Genomic DNA, 19812 nt, shown 5'->3' with positions numbered 1-19812 from the left:
GGCGCCTGTAGTCCCAGCTACTCAGGAGGCTGAGGCAGGAGAATGGCGGGAACCCGGGAGGCGGAGCTTGCAGTGAGCCGAGATCGCGCCACTGCACTCCAGCCTGGGCAACAGCGTGAGACTCCGTCTCAAAAAAAAAAAAAAAAAAAAAAATTAGCCGGGCGCGGTGGCGGGCTCCTGTAGTCCCAGCTACTCAGGAGGCTGAGGCAGGAGAATGGCGTGAACCCGGGAGGCGGAGCTTGCATTGAGCCGAGATTGCGCCACTGCACTCCAGCCTGGGCGACAGAGCGAGACTCTGTCTCAAAAAAAAAAAAAAAAAAAAGAGACGGGGATTTCACCATGTTGGTCAGGCTGGTCTCGGACTCCTGACCTAGTGATCCACTCACCTCGGCCTCCCAAAGTTGGGATTACAGGCGTGAGCCACCAAACCCAGCCCAGTCTTCCTCTCTTTGTCACCGCATATCTAATTAGCCAATCCTATTGCCTTTCAAAATTTATGTCCAAGTCTGGACGTGATGGCTCACGCCTGTAATCCCAGCACTTTGGGAGGCCGAGGTGGGCGGATCACGAGGTCAAGAGATCTAGACCCTCCTGGCTAACACAGTGAAACCCCATCGCTACTAAAAAAAAAAAAAAAAAATACAGCTGGGCGCGGTGGCTCACGCCTGTAATCCCAGCACTTTGGGAGGCCAAGTCGGACGGATCACAAGGTCAGGAGATCGAGACCATCCTGGCTAACACGGCGAAACCCTGTCTCTACTAAAAATACAAAAAATTAGCCGGGAGTGGTGGTGGGCGCTTGTAGTCCCAGCTACTCAGAGGGTGAGGCAGGAGAATGGCGTGAACCCAGGAGGCGGAGCTTGCAGTCAGCCGAGATCGCGCCACTGCACTCCAGCCTGGGCTGGAGACTCCGTCTCAAAAAAAAAAAAAAAAAAAAAGGCCGGGTGCAGTGCAGTGGCTCACGCCTGTAATCCCATCACTTTGGGAGGCCGAGGCGAGCGGATCACGAGGTCAGGAGATTGAGACCATCCTGGCTAACATGGTGAAACCCTGTCTCTACCGAAAACACAAAAATTAGCCAGGTGTGGTGGCAGGCGCCTGTGGTCCCAGCTACTCGGGAGACTGAGGCAGGAGAATGGCATGAACCCAGGAGCGAGACTCCGTCCCAAAAAAAAAAAAAAACAAAAAAAACAAATTAGCTGGGCATAGTGATGGGTGCCTGTAGTCCCAGTTACTTGGGAGGCTGAGGCAGAAGAATGCGGTGAACCCAGGAGGCAGAGCTTGCAGTGAGCCGAGATTGCGCCACTGCACTCCCGCCTGGGTGACAGAGGGAGACTCCATCTCAAAAAAAAAAAAAAAAAAAAAAAAAACACATATATATATATGTATGTTAGTCCAAAATCCCACACTTTCTCACCACCACCACAACTTCCACCTTGGCCTTTGCCACACAATCCTATCTCACTTGTTTTAATTGCAGTAACCTTGTTAATTGGTCTCTCAGTTTCAACCTTTGCCTTCCATCACTTAAGTCTACTCAGCAGCCACAGTGGTCTTGGTAAAATAGGAGGGACATCACGATCTTTCTCCACTTAGAACCCTCTCATGGCTTACCATCTCACTTGGAGTAAAAGTAAAATAATAAGGGTTGTAGGATCTGGCTCCCTGGTACTGCTCTCTGACTTTAGCTCCTACTGTTATTCACTCTGTTGGCCTTCAGGCCCTTGCAGTTGCTGCTCCCTCTACCTAGATCCCTCCTCCTTCACATGTCCGTATGACTTCCTCCCTCACCTCCTTCAGCTCTTTTTTTTTTTTTTTTTGAGACGGAGTCTCACTCTGTCACCCAGGCTGGAGTGCAGTGGCTGGATCTCGGCTCACTGCAAGCTCCGCCTCCTGGGTTCACGCCATTCTCCTGCCTCAGCGTCCCAAGTAGCTGGGACTACAGGCGCCCGCCACCTCGCCCGGCTAATTTTTTGTACTTTTTAGTAGAGACGGGGTTTCACCGTGTTAGCCAGCATGGTCTCGATCTCCTGACCTCGTGATCCGCCCATCTCGGCCTCCCAAAGTGCTGGGATTACAGACTTGAGCCACCGCGCCCGGCCCTCCTTCAGCTCTTTACTGTATGTCAACTGAGACCTTTGGCCCCCCTATGTATACACAGTCTTCTCCAAACTGCCTCTTCCCTTTTTTTGCTTAATTTTTCTCCTTAGCATGTATTACCTCTAATTTACCTTATTACCTTATCCTCCCCCACTGCAATGTGAACTTCATGGTTTTGGGGGATTTATTCGTATTTTGAGACAGAGTCCACTCTTACCCAGGCTGGAATGCAGTGGTGCAATCTCGGTTCACCCCAACCTCTGCCTCCCAGGTTCAAGCAACTCTCCTGCCTCGGCTGCCTGAGTAACAGGGATTACAGGTGTGCACCACCACGCCTGGCTAATTTTTGTGTTTTTAGTTGAGACGGGGTTTCGCCATGTTGACCAGGCTGGTGTCGAACTCTTGACCTCAAGAGATCCACCTGCCTCAGCCTCCCAAAGTGCTGGGATTATAAGTGTGAGCCACAGCGCCGGGCTGCTTCATGTTTTGTTTATTTTATTATTTTTTTTTTTTTGGAGACGGAGTCTCGCTCTGTCGCCCAGGCTGGAGTGCAGTGGCCGGATCTCAGCTCACTGCAAGCTCCGCCTCCCGGGTCTACGCCATTCTCCTGCCTCAGCCTCCCGAGTAGCTGGGACTACAGGCGCCCGCCACCTCGCCCGGCTAGTTTTTTGTATTTTTTAGTAGAGACGGGGTTTCACTGTGTTCGCCAGGATGGTCTCGATCTCCTGACCTTGTGATCCGCCCGTCTCGGCCTCCCAAAGTGCTGGGATTACAGGCTTGAGCCACCGCGCCCGGCCTGCTTCATGTTTTGTTACTGCCGTATCCTCAGCACCTAGAACCATACCTGCCACAAAGTAGGCATTTATTAAATACTGGTTAAATGAGTAAATGAGCTGTTTAGATATATTAAGAGAAAGCATCTATCTACCTTTGACCTTTAGCTTGACTGAGGGTGGTAGTTTTATTAAAAAATAGGGCTGGGGCCGGGCGCGGTGGCTCACACCTGTAATCCCTGCACTTTGGGAGGCCGAGGTGGGCGGATCACGAGGTCAGCAGATCGAGACCATCCTGGCTAACACGGTGAAACCCCGTCTCTACTAAAATACAAAAAATTAGCCGGGCGCGGTGGCGGGCGCCTGTAGTCCCAGCTACTCCGGAGGCTGAGGCAGGAGAATGGCGCGAACCCGGGAGGTGGAGCTTGCAGTGAGCCGAGATGGTGCCACTGCACTCCAGCCTGGGCGACAGAGTGAAGACTCCGCCTCAAAAAAAAAAAAAATAGGGCTGGGTGTGGTGGCTCATGCCTGTAATCTCAACACTTTGGGAGGCCAAGGCAGGAGGATCACTTGAAGCCAGGACCAGCCTGGACAACATAGTGAGACCCTGTCTCTACAAAAAATTTAAAAATTATGTCTGGGCGTGGTGGCTCACACCTGTAATCCTAGCACTTTGGGAGGCCGAGGCAGGCAGATCACTTGAGGTCAGGAGTTTGAGACCAGCCTGGCCAACATGGTGAAACCCCTGGTCTCTCCTGAAAATCCAAAAATTAGAGTAGGAGACCGTGTGGCCTAATGGATAAGGGGTCTGACTTTGGATGAGAAGATTGAGGGCTTGAGTCCCTTTGTGGTCATAACGTTTGGCCAGGTGCGGTGGCTCATGCCTGTAATCCCAGCACTTTAGGAGGCTGAGGCGGGCGGATCACCTGAGGTCAGGAGTTTGAGACCAGCCTGGCCAACGTGACGAAACCCCTTCTCTGCTAAAAATGCAAAAATTAGCCTGGCATGGTGGTGGATGCCTGTAATCCCAGCTATTCGGGAGGCTGAGGCAGGAGAATCGCTTAAACCTGGGAGGCAGAGGTTGCAGTGAGTCGAGATAGTGCCATTGTGCTCCCACCTGGGCAACAGAGCAAGACTCCCATCTCAAAAAAAAAAAAAAAAAGCCAGATGTGGTGGCCCACACCTGTAATCTCGGCTACTTGGGATGCTGAGACAGGAGAATCACTTGAACCCGGGAAGTGGAGGTTGCAGTGAGCCAAGATCAAGCCACTGCACTCCAGCCTGGGTAACAGAGTGAGGCTCTGTCTCAAAAAAGAAAAAAAAAAAAAATTAGCCGAGCGTCATGGTGCATGCCTGTAGTCCTAGCTACTTGGGAGGCTAAGGCGGGAGGACTGTTTGAGCCCAAGAGGCTGAGGTTATAGTGACCTATGATCACACTACTGAAGTCCAGCCTGGTTGATAGAGCAAGACTGTCTCTAAAAAAATAGTGAAACCTAGGCCGGGCGCGGTGGCTCAAGCCTGTAATCCCAGCACTTTGGGAGGCCGAGACGGGCGGATCACGAGGTCAGGAGATCGAGACCATCCTGGCTGACACGGTGAAACCCCGTCTCTACTAAAAAATACAAAAAACTAGCCGGGCGAGGTGGCGGGCGCCTGTAGTCCCAGCTACTCAGGAGGCTGAGGCAGGAGAATGGCGTGAACCCGGGAGGCAGAGCTTGCAGTGAGCCGAGATCTGGCCACTGCACTCCAGCCTGGGCGGCAGAGCGAGACTCCGTCTCAAAAAAAAAAAAAAAAAATAGTGAAACCTAGAGAAGAATAAATTTGTGTAGGAACAAATTTGAACATACCATCTGAAAGGAATTAAGGAGGAAGTGACAACTGAGGTGGGCCTTGAAGGTTGAGATCACAGGACATTTCAGGCAGAGGTAAGAACATTGCAGCTGGGCACCGTGGCTCACGTCTGTAATCCCAGCACTTTGGGAGGCCAAGGCGGACAGATCACGAGGTCAGGAGATTGAAACCATCCTAGCTAACACAGTGAAATCCTATCTCTACTAAAAACGCAAAAAATTAGCTGGGTTTGGTGGCGGGCGCCTGTAGTCCCAGCTACTTGGGAGGCTGAGGCAGGAGAATCACTTGAACCCAGGAGTCAGGGGTTGTGGCGAGCCTAGATCGTGCCATTGCACTCTAGCCTGGGCAACAAGAGCGAAACTTCGTCTCAATAAAAAATAAAATAAAAATTAGCTGGGCGCGGCGGCGTGTGCCTGTCTCCTACTAGGGAGGCTGAGGCAGGACAGGAGAATCGCTTGAACCCAGAAGACGGAGGTTGCAGTGCCGAGATCGAACCACTGCACTCTAGCCTGGGTGACAAGAGCGCAACTCTGTTTCAAAAAAAAAAAGGGTGTAATTGTAGAAAATGGGAGAAGTTCGTTGGAGTGTAGTTCTGGATAGTGGGGGATGAAGGGGATAAAACAGATTGAGGCCAGATTATGAAGGTCTGAAGGCCCAATTAAGGAATGTATAATTTATCAGCTTTGGTGAAACATCAGAGGATTTCCACCAAAGCATAGAATGATTAAATTTGTGTATCTGAAAGCTAACTTCAATATTTGTGTCTCTGTACCAAAAACTGGAGGCCAACTTGAAGGCTGTTAGTGCAGGTGTGAGATGATGAGTGGTTAAGATACTGATGGTATGGGGATATAGAGGGAATGACAACTTTACTCAGCTGTTAAGAGCAAAGTTTCTGGTGTGAAACTGCAAACAGCAATCACAGTTCTTCTGTTTAGTGGTTGTGTATTATTTAACCTCTACCTCAGGTTGCTTATCTGTAAAATGACTATACTAATACCTTACTTCACAGGGTTATTGTGAGGATTAAATGAGATAATCCATGTAAAATGTTTATCATAGCATGTGGCACCTAGTAATGCTTGATAATGTAGTTATCACATTATTACTAATTTGCAGCATTTGTTGATCAATTGAAAGGGGGGTGAGGGAGAAGGAGGGCTTTACTATCAAATTTCTAAGACTAACTAGATGGCAATTCCATGAATAAATTACCTGTTTTCTTCCTCGCTAGCCCAACTGTGGTTCCAGGCCAGCACTTTCAGTATCACCTGGAAACTTGTTAGATATGCAAATTCTTGGCTTCGCACCCTAGATCTAATGAATAAGAAACTGTGGGGTGAGATGCAGCAAGTGGTGTTTTAACAAGCCCTTCAGGTGATTCTGATGTACTTCAAGTTTGAGAACCACTACTTGGTACTCTACAACTGGGGTTGGCTGACTTGTTTTTTTTAAACGGGGTCTGGCTGTGTTGCCCAGGCTGGAGTCCAGTAGCTCTTCACAGTCATTATCATACTGAACTGCAGCCTCGAACTTCCAGGCTCAAGTGATACTCCTGCCTCAGCCTCCTGAGTCACTGGGACTACAGGTATGCACCACCATGCCTGGCTAATTTTTACATTTTGTAGACATGGGGCTTCACCATGTTGCCCAGGCTGGTCTCAAACTCCTGGGCTCAAGTGATCCATCCACCTTGGCCTCCCAAAGTGCTGGGACTACAGGCATGAGCCACTGTGCCTGGTCCCACCTTTTTTTTTTTTTTCTTCTGGAAACTTTACAGCTCTGAAATCCAAAGTCTAGGATTTCACTGCTCCAGACTAAGTAAACATGCTTTTCCCCACCAAAACCAAGGCTGGAATTTTTGGATTGGAGGTCTGATCTTGATCTCAATACATAGGATGACCTGGCTAAACCACCAGAAAACTGAAACCTGAGAAGAGAAGGTCTTCTACGAAGGAAAAGGAATTCTTGCTTCCAAACCATTAGGTTTTAAGCTGTGGTAATCCTTGAACTAAGAAATATAAAGAAGGGAACTCTCAACAGCCAAGACGGGCAAAGTGGAGTTGCCAGCTGTGAGGGAGCCTAGGAAAACTGTGTTTAGGACCATAAATCAAGTCCTTAAGTCTTTTTTTTAAATTCCTTTCTTGGTTTTTTTTTTTTTTTTTTTTTTTTTTGAGACGAAACCTTGTTCTGTCACCCAGGTTGGAGTGCAGTGGTGCAATCTCGGCTCGCTGCAACCTCCACCTCCTGGGTTCAAGCAATTATTTTCTGCCTCAGCCTCCCGAGTAGCTGGGATTACAGGCGCCCGCCACCATGCCCAGCTAGTTTTTGTATTTTTAGTAGAGACGGGGTTTCACCATGTTGGCCAGGCTGGTCTCAAACTCCTGACCTCAGGTGATCCACCCACCTCAGCCTCCCAAAGTGCTGGGATTACAGTCACCATGTCCGGATTGAGCCACTGTGTCAGGCCTCCCTAAGCAATTCTGTCCCTAATGAGATAATGACCATTCTTTTTGCCTTCTGGCTAAGGGTATGGAAAGAGTTAAAGCCAATACTTTCACCATCCCTCTAAGGATTATAGAATGGCAGAATTCCATTTCTAGGACCTACATTCTTTGAAGGGAATGCCTATGTTGTGGAAAGAGGATGCAGCAAGCCTTTTCACTTGACTGGGCTTGGTTTTCCCAGACCAAAAAATAAAATGGAAATAAATCATCTTTAAGGTCCCTTGCAGCTTTATGACTGTATAAAGCTACGTTTTTCAGCTAACAGCGGGGCAGAACTAGGTAGTAAAAAGAGGAGACTTGTTTTGGCCACTCCCCAGGGAAAGAGGACTCATCTGGGCAGTTTCCTGAAGCTCTCAGAAAGGTGGAGACTGGAGTTGCGTGGCTGGTATTAGCCCAGTCCTGTGGCACCGAAAGCACACCACGGTTGGAGAGACCACCTCTGCCTTCTCTGGGAGGACGGGGGATGGGAAACAAGCGTGGAGCCACAGAGGCTTCCCGCTCTGCAGCCCGGCCTGGTTCAGCTCTTTCTGGCAGAAACCGTGCCCTGCTACAGGCTTCCTCGAGCAGGATGCTAGTGTGCTGCTCTCCTGCTCCCCTCTGCGGGGGCCTCTCAGAGGGTAGGACACACCCTCCTTCCCGCCCCCCCCGCATTAAAAATCACAACTCAAATTTGGGTATTTTTCTCCCTCTGCTAGCCCCGCCAAAACTTTCAGCGTGTTCCGCCCACTCCACGTGGACCTCCCTTCCCTGTCCCAGCAGCCCCTGCGAGAACCCTCACCCCCAACATGTGACCAATTGTTATGTTTCCTTCCTGGAACTCTCTTTCAGCTGGCACCAACTAACGACTGAACAAAAGTGCCCCCTTCAGGGTGAATGTGGGGCAGCAGCTTGAGGGGAGGAAAGCTGATGAGGGCTCAAGTACAATAGGGGAATGCAGCTGCCTCTGCTTAAAATGATTTCGTATCTACATAGCTCCCTGGCTAATAACTAAGGATTACACAATCAAACGATGAGACAAACGCAAGAGAAGGATGTCATCAAATAAAACTACTTCGGGGTGGAGTTGGATAAAGTTTTAATTTCCAGCTGCAAAGTTGGTTACCCTACTCCAACTCCATTTCCCCTAGAGTTCTTCATGATGTTGGCAGAGCACTCAGATCCTCCCATTCCAGACAAGAGCCAAGAATGCCCTAATTATGGGCTGGGTGATGGGAACTGGGCCTCCTCTGGGTGGGTGAGCTGCTTTTTGCTCACTACTACCACCCCCTTCCCCAGCAACACTCTAGTTGTCTCTTTATGAGCCCTGACTTCTCAAGCTGACAGTTTCCAAAATGGAATCTCCCCCTCTCTCAGCACTGGGGAACATTTTCCCTGGATGGGAAGAGCCCCAGGAGATCATGTTGGAGGAAGGAGGAGAAGGGCGGGGCAGCAAAAATTAGTCCAGTGGGAAGCCTTGGTACATGGAACAAGGGGGCTAACCAGGGAAAGTTAGAAAATAGGTCAAAGGAAGTCACGCAGAGGGAACTAGTTTCCTTGGAAAAAAATTCTAAGCTTTGTCCATTTCTCACCTCACTCCTATCCCTTACAGGAGATGTGGGATTGGGGGATTGGGAGGGAACGTTCAAAGTTGGAGGCTGACTTGGGGAGGAGTTGTGGGCAAGGCTCAGAGAAGGAAGAGTAGGACTAAGTAGTGCAGGTAGGGAGGGGTAAATTTAAAATCAGAATTACTGTGGGGCCATTTCTCCCTCCAAGGTCACAGGGGTCATGAATAGTCGATGGTCCAGAAGCTACAAGCCTGGGAGCCCTAGGAGGGGGATCTCATTGTAGCCAGGAAGCACACTACCCAGGAGCATGTTAAACAGTAATTTGTGGAAGACAATGGAAGGAGTCCGGGGGCACCTATTTTTCTCTGTGTGTGTGTGTTAATTTCAACTTTTATTTTAGATTCAGGAGGTACATATGCAGGTTGGTTACAAGGGCATATTGTGTAATGGTGAAGTTTGGGGTATGATTGAACCTGTCACCCAGGTAGTGAGCATAGTACCCAATAGGTAGTTTTCCTTGGTGGGGCACCTGTTTTCAAGGGAAACAGCCCAAAAGTGATCAAACTAGAATGTTGAGGACTCTAGCCAGGACATTTGCTCTCCTATAACTCAGCATCTGTCAGCGCTCCCATTACCAGGTGCTATTTCCAGAGTCCTGGGCTTAGGGAGAGGGAAAGGGAGGGGCGGAGGTGGAGAGGCAGAGGGAGACCTGATGGGCTCCTCCCCCAGCACAACTGCAATTCCAGCTTTTAGCCACTCAGGGGCTCCCAAGCTCAACCACAGCCCCAGAGTAAGGAGGGAGATTGAGTTAACAAGCCTCCAGAGGACACCTTGGGTCATCAGGGATGACCCTGAGCAGAGGGGTGACCCAGGAGTCATTTGTTTTGAAGTTGCAAGCCTGTCACAAGCCAATGAGAAGGCCTCCAGCCTCAACCTTTCTCTCTAAAAGGCACTGAGAACTCACTCCCCACCTCCTACCCTTACCCACTTCTCTGTGGTCATTTCCTCCCCCGCGTGTTTCCTTCCCCTCCCCCATCCTCATGGTGGGAACCATCCCCCAGCCTGTCAGAGTCCTGAGGAATGTTTTTGCCTTGGCTGGGCGCCAAGCTGTGAACTTCCTGGGCTTTGGGGTGGGGCTTGGCCAAGGGGAAGCCCTTTGGACCCAAGAGCCACTCAGTTCTGCACGGCCTGCCGGCTTTCTCTGCCTCTCTGCTAAGCAAAAGGCTCATCCATCACTTTGTGTCACCACTGCCTCATTTCCTCCCCCCACAATAGGATTTCCTTGCCAGGGCAAATCACACAATCTGGAAGCAGTGGTCATCCGAAACACTGTTGGCTTATAGTGGGAGAGGGAAGGCACCTATTCCAGAAGCTGCCTTCTCTGTTCCAGAGGGCCGGTAGCTGGAAGGAGGGATTCAGTTGCCAGGGTCCTGAGGTAAGGACTTTGTAAATGGTAATTAATATTGGGGGTTCCTTCTGGATCCTTCTCAGAACCCTTGAGTCTAAAGAGGTACAGGGTCTCTATATAGTTAAGCCTGGGAGTAAGTGGATTTCTCCATATCTGACCTTTACACAGCCTTCATTTCCTGAAATAAATTAGCTGAAATCTGAACTCACTCTTCCACATCATCTTTCCAGTCCCCTGCAGCAGACAGTGTAGGTTCAGCAAGAACACGGAGCAGGCAGAAACCACTCCCAAATCTCATTAATAGAGACTGCGCCTGTCAGGGACCACCGGCTCCTCTCCAGGGGGTCACTGCTCAGGTGTTTTTGCATTTCGGAGATGGGAGTCTTCTGAGCTCTAGTCCACAAAAAGCCCTAAAACGACAGTGAGAACATAGTCCTGTGGCATCCCCTGCCTCAGGGCCCAGTCCCTCAATGCCACTTTTGCAGCCTGTCTGCCTGATGTCATCATATGTAGACCTGTGCCAGATTCCCAGGTTCCTATCTTGAAACCTCAGCCCCCGCACCCAGGGCCTAGGGGAGAGCCAATGTAGGTCAGTGCAGCTGAGCCTGCAGGGCTGTCTGCTCCTTGAGCCCAGAGCCTTTCAGGCACAGAGAGAAAGCCTTGCAGAGAAGCAAAAGAAAGGGCTCTGGGAGAATCAGAGAAAAGCTTATTCCTCAAAAAATGAAGCAGGGAGAGGCCAGGAGTCAGCTGCTCAGACTGAAACAGTAACAGGAGTTCTGTTCCTGAGAACTGCCTGTGATGGAGAGAAGGCCCGAAGAGAGGGGCTGGGCATGGCTCCCATCCCCCCCAATCTCCTAACCCCCATTTGCCTGTGTAAGGGAACCCTCTGGATCTGGTGTCCGTCCCTCATTCTCTACTCTCTTTCCAGGCTCAGGTTTCATTCTCAGGAGCTTTTGTGATTTGCCTTAGGGATCCTTTGTTTCCTCTGGCCACAGTTTCTGGGTCTCAGGAAGGTGGAGTAGGCCAGGGATGACCCCGCCCTCCCCTATTGAAAGACTTTTCCTGCTTGTTATCTGCTAAACTCATTTTACCCAGGGAACTTCCAAACTTCTGGGACCTCATTCCTTCCCTTGGTATCCCTACCCTGGCATCCAAGATCTCAAGGAGTGAGTGTTTGTGTGTGCCTGTGTGCGTGGTCCTCATATTCTTTTAGTTACTCATGGAAGTCAAGAGCCTATCACTGTAACTAACTTGGGATCCCCATGGCCAGCAAAATAAAGGCTTAATTTCTACCTCCAGCCTCAAAACAATTTAAGCCACAATCATTTGTTCTAATAGGAGCCTTGGAACAGGAAGTAGGTAAGATGGACAAAAGATAAACAAATAAAATTCTTTTTTTTTTTTTTTTTTTTTTTTGAGATGGAGTCTCGCTCTGTCGCCCAGGCTGGAGTGCAGTGGCGCGATCTCGGCTCACTGCAAGCTCCGCCTCCCGGGTTCACGCCATTCTCCTGCCTCAGCCTCCCGAGTAGCTGGGACTACAGGCGCCCACAACCGCGCCCGGCTAATTTTTTGTATTTTTAGTAGAGACGGGGTTTCACCGTGGTCTCGATCTCCTGACCTTGTGATCCGCCCGCCTCGGCCTCCCAAAGTGCTGGGATTACAGGCGTGAGCCACCGCGCCCGGCCAAACAAATAAAATTCTAACCTTTTATTTCTTTCATTCTTCCCTCACCCAGTACCTTCCACTCCTCTTTGAGATCTCAGCTACTCATTAGCCTACTACTGTTGTATCATTTGCCCGCATTTCCAGAATCTGCACACAGGAGGCACTCAATAAATGCTTTTCACGCTGAATCAAACGAAATCTGAATATGCCCTGTGGCTGGACTTTGAAATGAAGCAGCACAAAGGGGGAAGGTAGACATAACCCCAGATTTTTTTTTTGAGACAGGATCTCACTGTCGCCCACGCTGGAGTGCAGTGTGCAATCTTGGCTCACGGTAACCTCCACCTCCCAGTTCAAGGAATTCTCCTGCCTCAGCCTCCTGAGTAGCTGGGATTACAGGCACACACCACACCCGGCTAATTTTTGTATTTTTTTGTGGACACGGGGTTTCACCATGTTGACCAGGCTGGTCTCCAACGCCTGGCCTCAAGTAATCCACCCACCTCAGCCTCCCAAAGTGCTGGGATTACAGGGATGAGCCACCACGCCCAGCTGATATGTCCCCAGATCTTGGGCTAGATTCTCCTAGAGGACTGATTGCTAGGGACCAAAGACCTAGAGCAGTGGGTCTCAGGCTTCCCAGAATCCCGAGGGCCTTATTAAAACTCAGATTGCTGGGCTTTGCTCCCAGAGCTTCTGATTCAATCAGCCTGGGATGGGGCCTGGGAATTTGCATTTCTAACATGTTCCCCAGGTGACCCCGATCCCTCTGCTTATCTTGAGAACCACTCTCTTAGAGAACCCCAGCCCCTCACCCCAGTGTTTACCATGAGGACCTGATTGGTTCCTTTTTTTTTTTTTTTTTTTTTTTTTGAGACAGGGCCTCGATCTGTTGCCCAGGCTGGAGTGCAGTGGCGTGATCTCAGCTCACTACAACCTCTGCCTCCCGGGTTCAAGTGATTCTCATGCCTCAGCCTCCCAGGTAGCTGGGATTACAGGCACTCGCCGCCACGCCTGGCTAATTTTTTTGTATTTTTAGTAGAAACAGGGTTTCACCATGTTGGCCAGGCTGGTCTCGAACTCCTGATCTCAAATGATTCACCCACCTTGGCCTCCCAAAGTGCTGGGATTACATGGTTCCAATTTTATATAGGAGGAAGGAATTGGTACCACCCTAACCAGTACAGACATCTTAGAGAGGGTAAGGGCAAGCATAAGTCGGTCTCTGATTATCCATTCTGTCTCTTTTTAAATAGTCCATTGATTCCATCCTTATTGAAAGTCACTTCCCCAAAACATGTTTTGCAGCAGCAACAGGAGCACTAGGAATTTCCTGTGACGAGGCAGCGCCAGCGCTGGGGAGGGGTGGAGGCAGTGCTGAGCGAGCGCCTTCCCTTGGCTCGGGCAGGGCCACGTGCCCCACCCCCTCGCTTGCACATGTCTCCACCGCCACCGCCGCAGCAGCCGGGCTGTTTATGAGCGAGTTGTTGTGGTAGAAATGGAGCAGGCTGCACATGCCCGGGCCATGTGACCCCAGCAGCCCGCGTGAGCCTCGAGCCGGCACAAACACACTGGGCCCTTTCCTCCATGGGCCAAAGAAACCGGAGGCAAGATGAGGAAGGAGGGAAAGCGCGCGGGGCTCCCTTCTTGTCTCCTTGCGCTTTATCCTGCTTCTGTCTCCTTTTGTCTCTCCTGAGCCACCAGGGGAGCAAACACCCAGAAAAGAAACGTGGTCTTCCCAAGCGTATTTTCCTCCCAGGCAGCCCCTTGGGGTTTTCACAACCCAGAACCCTAAGCCTCAAAAGAACAAAGGACCTTCCCAAGCCAAGAACACAGCACAGCCCACCCCAGCCCTCATGGTGATGAGCTGATGTCAGCCCAGAGCCAAGAGTTGGCTTCCCTGTAGCCCGGGCTCCCCAAATGAGGCTACCCTGTCCCCTCTTTCTAGGAAGGAGGATGCCACACATACACGCAAGTGCCCACTCCAGGATTAGAACAAGGACAGTTCAGGGATTTGTGTGTTTGGGGACATGAAGCAAAGGTTCTGTAACAGTGTTCTGTGAGGTTAGTGGACCGGAAAGGGAAAGTCCCTCTGCTGCTTGGGGATAGGGAAGAGCAGAGGGCTGGAGGAAGTCTAGAAGGGTTTTCCCACTAACCCCTGTGCAGCTGGAGAACAAATGTGAGTGCAAAAGGCAAATTAAGCCTCCATCCCTCATTGAAGTGTCCCCTTCCCTCTGCCTGGCCCTCTAAACCCCACTGGTCCTTCTCTGGGCACTCTAACCGCAGACCCCCGCTTCTGGCCCTCTGCTCCTGCCCCCTACTCGTGACCCCATTTCTAAGCCGCAGTGCCTCTTGCTGGGATATGAGACTATGCTAGAGTCAGGGGGACAGTAGGTTAGCAGGAACAAGCAAATGAAATGAGCACGACCCACATTTCCTCATCGCACCAAAACTTCGCAGATCCTGCATTGCAGAGCTAGCGCTTTTTTTTTTTTTTTTTTTAATCTCCGCTGGGCCCCTACACACGTCTGCATTTTTGCAACCAGCACAGATTTTTTTTTTTCAGGGTGCAAACTGCGCATTCTAATGAGCCAAAGCTCCTTCCTGCGGCATTGAAAATCTCTTTGGCAAATTGCTTCTTCCCCACTCGCCCTCCCCCCAATTTAGAAGAGGAGGAGGGATCCCAAATTTGTGAAGACGCATCCTCTCTCTCTCCTTCTCCTGCCCCCCCTCCCCCAAGATACCGCAGTCTTTCCAGCCCTGACTAACAGCTGCAGACCAGGGGAGAGGAGTGGGAGGAGGGAAAGTAAGCCTTGTTCCTTCTTTCCACTCAGGCTGAGCTGGCGGGGCGGGGGTTGCTTTTTTCCCTGGGCAGCCCATTGCAACCCCCCTTTCCTCCCCATCCCAGCCAGTGTTTATGTAAGCCTCCCAGAAACTACACAAGGCCCCTAATGCCTGCCCAGGCCACAGCTCCTCAGAGGTCCATCCTGCTCACGAGGACTGTCATGAGCCTCTGGCCTCCCCAGGCAGCTGCATGGCGATTTGCAGAGACCCAAAGAATGGAGACACCGGATAAGCAAAGGGTTTGAGATGGAGCTTGGGATAAAGGGTGGAGATGGAAGCAGATGCAGAGCACCCCCTCTCCCTTGCCCCCGCCTCCCCCACATTCTCCTTGCATCTGAGTTCTACAGAGGCTCAAGGGCAGCCAATGGGCAGGTGCAGGGGCCTGGAAGATGACACCACAGTGGCTCCAGCAGCATGGCAAAGATTGGACAGGAGGCCTTAGCATAGCATGTACTGGATGCCAGAAAAAGGGTCATCTGGGGCTTAGTCTCCACTGCCAAGGACAATCCATGCCTCCTCCAGGATCCTGTGATGTGGGTGAGATCCTGGGCTCAGAGAGGGGGCACCCTCCTTCAGATTCTTCAAAGCATCTGCTGAAGAAGCATTGGTGCAGGACAGTGGTTTTCGGAAGGGCTGGTTTTAGAGGTACATGTTCCTCAAAGCAGGTAAATGGGGAAGTGGGATGCTGTTTCCTTAAGGCTTTGGACACAACTTTTGTCGGTCCTTGGTGGCCTTCCATACACTCCCTCAACCAATCTTCTTTTTTTTTTTTTTTTTGAGACGGAGTCTCGCTCTGCTGCCCGGGCTGGAGTGCAGTGGCCGAGATCCGGCTCACTGCAAGCTCCGCCTCCCGGGTTCACGCCATTCTCCTGCCTCAGCCTCCCGAGTAGCTGGGACTACAGGCGCCGCCACCTCGCCTGGCTAGTTTTTTTTTTTTTTTTGTATTTTTTGGTAGAGACGGGGTTTCACCGTGTTAGCCAAGATGGTCTCGATCTCCTGACCTCGTGATCCGCCCGTCTTGGCCTCCCAAAGTGCTGGGATTACAGGCTTGAGCCACCGCGCCCGGCCAACCAATCTTCTTAATACAGCTCCTGGAAGGAAGCACCATGGGACTTTAGAGGGCCCTGACCTAACTTGCCCCACTCTCTTCACCACCAGCAGCAGACCCCAAATCCCGAGAGTTTGGGTCAAGAACAGAGTTCAGATGCCTGCTTCTGTTAGTCACCTCTGTAGCAGTCTGGTTTGTGCACCCTGTTCCTGCCCCTTCTACTTTTAGAACCAGATGAGGGAAATGTAGGACGGGGAGTGGGAAGAGTTTAGGGGAAGAGGAAATGTGCCTGGGGTTAAAAGAGAGATTTTGGAAAGCCAAGGTACTCCCCGGGACAGGAACAAGGGGGTGCTTCAGGCTTCTGTTCTTGGTGATATATCCCACTTCCAAACATCACCATTGCTTGGGAAACACCAGGATGAATTTGCTGCTCAGACATTCCCCTAGGGTGGCAGTAATCTCTCCCTCTAGGAGGGGCAGTCTTGCTAGTAGAAAGAGTTTTATCTTCAGGACTGGGATTGAATCCCCAGCATTGCCATTTTCATTGTGACACTGACAGTGGTAGTTCCAAGAGATAGCTGGAGGGGGCTTTAGCCCCCCCCCAATAATTTCCATCAGCGCTATCATTCTTTGATGTGACATCTTTTCAGTCTTAAGTGCTATGCAAATTACAACTTTCAGACTAATCACTTAGACCTTCTGGCACCCTAGGCAAGTTAATAAACTTCTGTAAGTCTCAGTTTCCCCATCTCTAAAATAAGAATGAGATCTACAGCATAGGGTTGTTGTGAATATTAAATGAGATAATGTGTATAAAGCACTTTGCACAGTGCCTGGCATACGGTTGGTACTTAATACATATTTATGGTTTCCTTTCCTTGGAAAAAGCAGTAGTGAGGTAAAGATAGAATCTGAGGCAAAACACATCCATGGAACCCAGCCCTGGCTCGTGCCTCGCCCTTTCTTTCTCCATCCCCCTCCCCCCACCACACAGAGAAGCAAGTTAGCTCAGACTCTGTCCTTCCTGTGGCATGTTCTTAAAGTTCTCCCCAAAACATCCAGGCTTTGAGTGGGGTAGAGAAAGACAGCTGGCCTTTTAGAGACAAGGAAAACGATTTAGGAGGGCAGGAAGTGAGCCTTTCCCAGGCACATGGTTGGTTCCCTGATTCAGGGGCATCCCCAGCATTTCTATACCAGGTTTGCATCACCTGGGCAGACAGGTTTCTACTCTGGGCAATGGTTCCTTGGTGAGAAAGGAGGGGGATGGGAAGGCACCTACAGAAGCCTGACCTGTTTCCAGCAAGGATCCACCCTCAGTCAGTCAGTCAGTCAGTCAAGCAGTTGGCCCAAGATTTAGGCCACCCAGAATTTGCACTGGGTGTTGCCCTGTTACCCAGAACAACCTTCTGACAGGGAGAAGAGATCTCAGATCAAACACGCACACCCATACACACTCACAGCATTCACACTTACACACATGCAGTCTCACAGTCATACAATCACACACACACACGCACAAATACATAACTGACCAGAGCTTAGTGTTCTAAATACCTTTCCTTCTTCTCCTCCGTGTCTGCTGTCCTCTGAAGTCCAAAGAAATCAAGGAAAATTAAAGACATATTTGGAAACACACAGGCAGGATCCAACACGGCCCTTAATGGGAAGGTTCGTCCCCAGAATCCCAGACTCGGGAATCCAAGTGGAAGTGTATGCAGAACCAGGGCAGTGCCTTGCTGTACCAGATTGTGAATATGCTATTCTACCTGGATCCAATCTGAGTACTATTTATGAAGAGTTCAGTCCTTTCTTGAGTTGAACTGGGCTATGGGAGAAATGGTATATGTGTATGTGTGTATGTACGTGTGTGTGTGTGTAGAAGTGAACAGCAGGCCGGGCGTGGTGGCTTACGCCTGTAATCCCAGCACTTTGGGAGGCTGAGGCAGGTGGATCACCTGAGGTCAGGAGTTTGAGACTAGCCTGACTAATATGGTGAAACCCCATCTCTACTAAAAATATTTTAAAAATAGCCAGGCGTTGTGGCGTGTGCCTGTAGTCCCAGCAACTTGGGACACTGAGACAGGAGAATGGCTTGAACCCAGAAGGTGGAGGTTGCAGTGAGCCACTGCACTCCAGCCTCGGTGATAGAGTGGGACTGTCTCAAAAAAAAAAAAAAAAGAAGTAAACAGCAATGTCCAGCTGGAGGGGCAGGGGAATAGGTTGTGTTGAGATGCACCTGTTGTCTTAAGATCTTAAGGTCTTACGGTCAAGGCTGAGGTCAAAGAGAAGCCAAGATTCTACTCCGGATCCCCCAGAACCAGACAACCCAGCCTTTCCCCCCTCCCTTTGGTGGCTTTGGGTCACATAGTTTCTGCCCTTCTCCCAGCAGCTGCTGACAGAGAAAGAAGCAGGCACAGACTGACTAGAAGCTTCTGGAGCCAAGGGAGAACACTGCCTTTTCATTCTGTATTCCTCTCACCAGCTGTAGAAGAAAGACACCCGAATTACTTATTTGTCAGGGAAAAAAGGAGGGGCCCTTTAAGAAATGCAAAGGAAGGAGCAGGGGGTAACCCCTCTCCTGTGCCCCCTCCCTCCCAGCCTCTGCCTTCACACCACACACAGACTGCAGAACCACCCAGGTTTTGCCAAGAGGAGTGTCAGGCTGACTGAATTTCAGCTCTCTCTATCTCTGCTCCCTCCTGCTTCTCACTGGTTGCAGCGGGGAAGGAGTCTTGACCTACCCCGGCTCCCCCTCCTAGAGGAACAAACACCCAGCAAGTATACAGGGGGTGGGCAGGACCACCACAGCAGCAATAGAGCTGTGGGCCTTGGGGAGGACCCACGGCAAGTAAAGGGAGGGTGCTAGTGGTGGTGCTGGGCTGTGGGGAGCTAGATGCACGCCAGGGGTCCTGATTTTGAGTCCAGTCCTGACAGACACCTAGGCTCTGGCCCTGGCTCTGACTTGGAGTCAAGGTGACAGAGAGCAGGCAGGAGCAGGACATGGCAACTTACCTCCTAGCTTTCCCTCCAGAGCCCAGAGGGCAGAGGGAGAGGGGGTGGAGGCTGAGCTCAGAACCAAGTTTTCCTGAAAAGCCTCTTTCCTTGTTTGTTTTAGCCCCTCCCAGTCTCTCCCATGCTCTGCTGCAGCTTCCCAACTCTGGGCCAAAGGGCCAGAGAAGAGCCCACTGCCCTCTCTCCCCACTTTTCTTGGGAGCAGGGGAACAAAGCTAAAGCCTAGCCCATTCTAGGAAGCTCATCTTCTACAAGGAGTCATAGGGTGAGTGGTCAAGCTCCTGCGGTCAAACTCACTGTCCTCACTACCCTGTTTACTCCTGTGTCCATATTCTTCATCTTTTTTTTTTTTTTTTTTGAGACGGAGTCTCGCTCTGTCGCCCAGGCTGGAGTGCAGTGGCCGGATCTCAGCTCACTGCAAGCTCCGCCTCCTGGGTTTATGCCATTCTCCTGCCTCAGCCTCCCGAGTAGCTGGGACTACAGGCGCCCGCCACCTCGCCCGACTAGTTTTTTGTATTTTTTAGTAGAGACGGGGTTTCACTGTGTTAGCCAGGATGGTCTGGATCTCCTGACCTCGTGATCCACCCGTCTCGGCCTCCCAAAGTGCTGGGATTACAGGCTTGAGCCACCGCGCCCGGCCTTTTTTTTTTTTTTTTTTTTTTTTTTTTAAAATGGAATTTCGGTCTTGTTGCCCAGGCTGGAGTGCATTGGCGCAATCTCAGCTCACTGCAACCTCCGCCTCCCAGGTTCAAGCGATTCTCCTGCCTCAGCCTCCCGAGTAGCTGGGACTACAGGCATGCACCACCACGCCCAGCTAATTTTTGTATTTCTAGTAGAGACAGGGTTTCTCCATGTTGGCCAGGCTGGTCTCAAACTCCTGACCACGGGTGATCCACCCGCCTTGGCCTCCCAAAGTGCTGGGATTACAGGCGTGAGCCACCACTGCACTTGACCTTTTTTTTTTTTTTGAGATGGACTTTCACTCTGTTGCCCAGGTTGGAGTGCAGTGGCACGATCTCAGCCCTCTGCAACCTCCATCTCCTGGGTTCAAGTGATTCTC

The sequence above is a fragment of the Macaca fascicularis genome, chromosome 16 (genome assembly GCF_037993035.2).
Source record: "Macaca fascicularis isolate 582-1 chromosome 16, T2T-MFA8v1.1".
Classification (NCBI taxonomy): domain Eukaryota; kingdom Metazoa; phylum Chordata; class Mammalia; order Primates; family Cercopithecidae; genus Macaca; species Macaca fascicularis.
Note: the sequence above shows the minus strand (reverse complement) of the source record.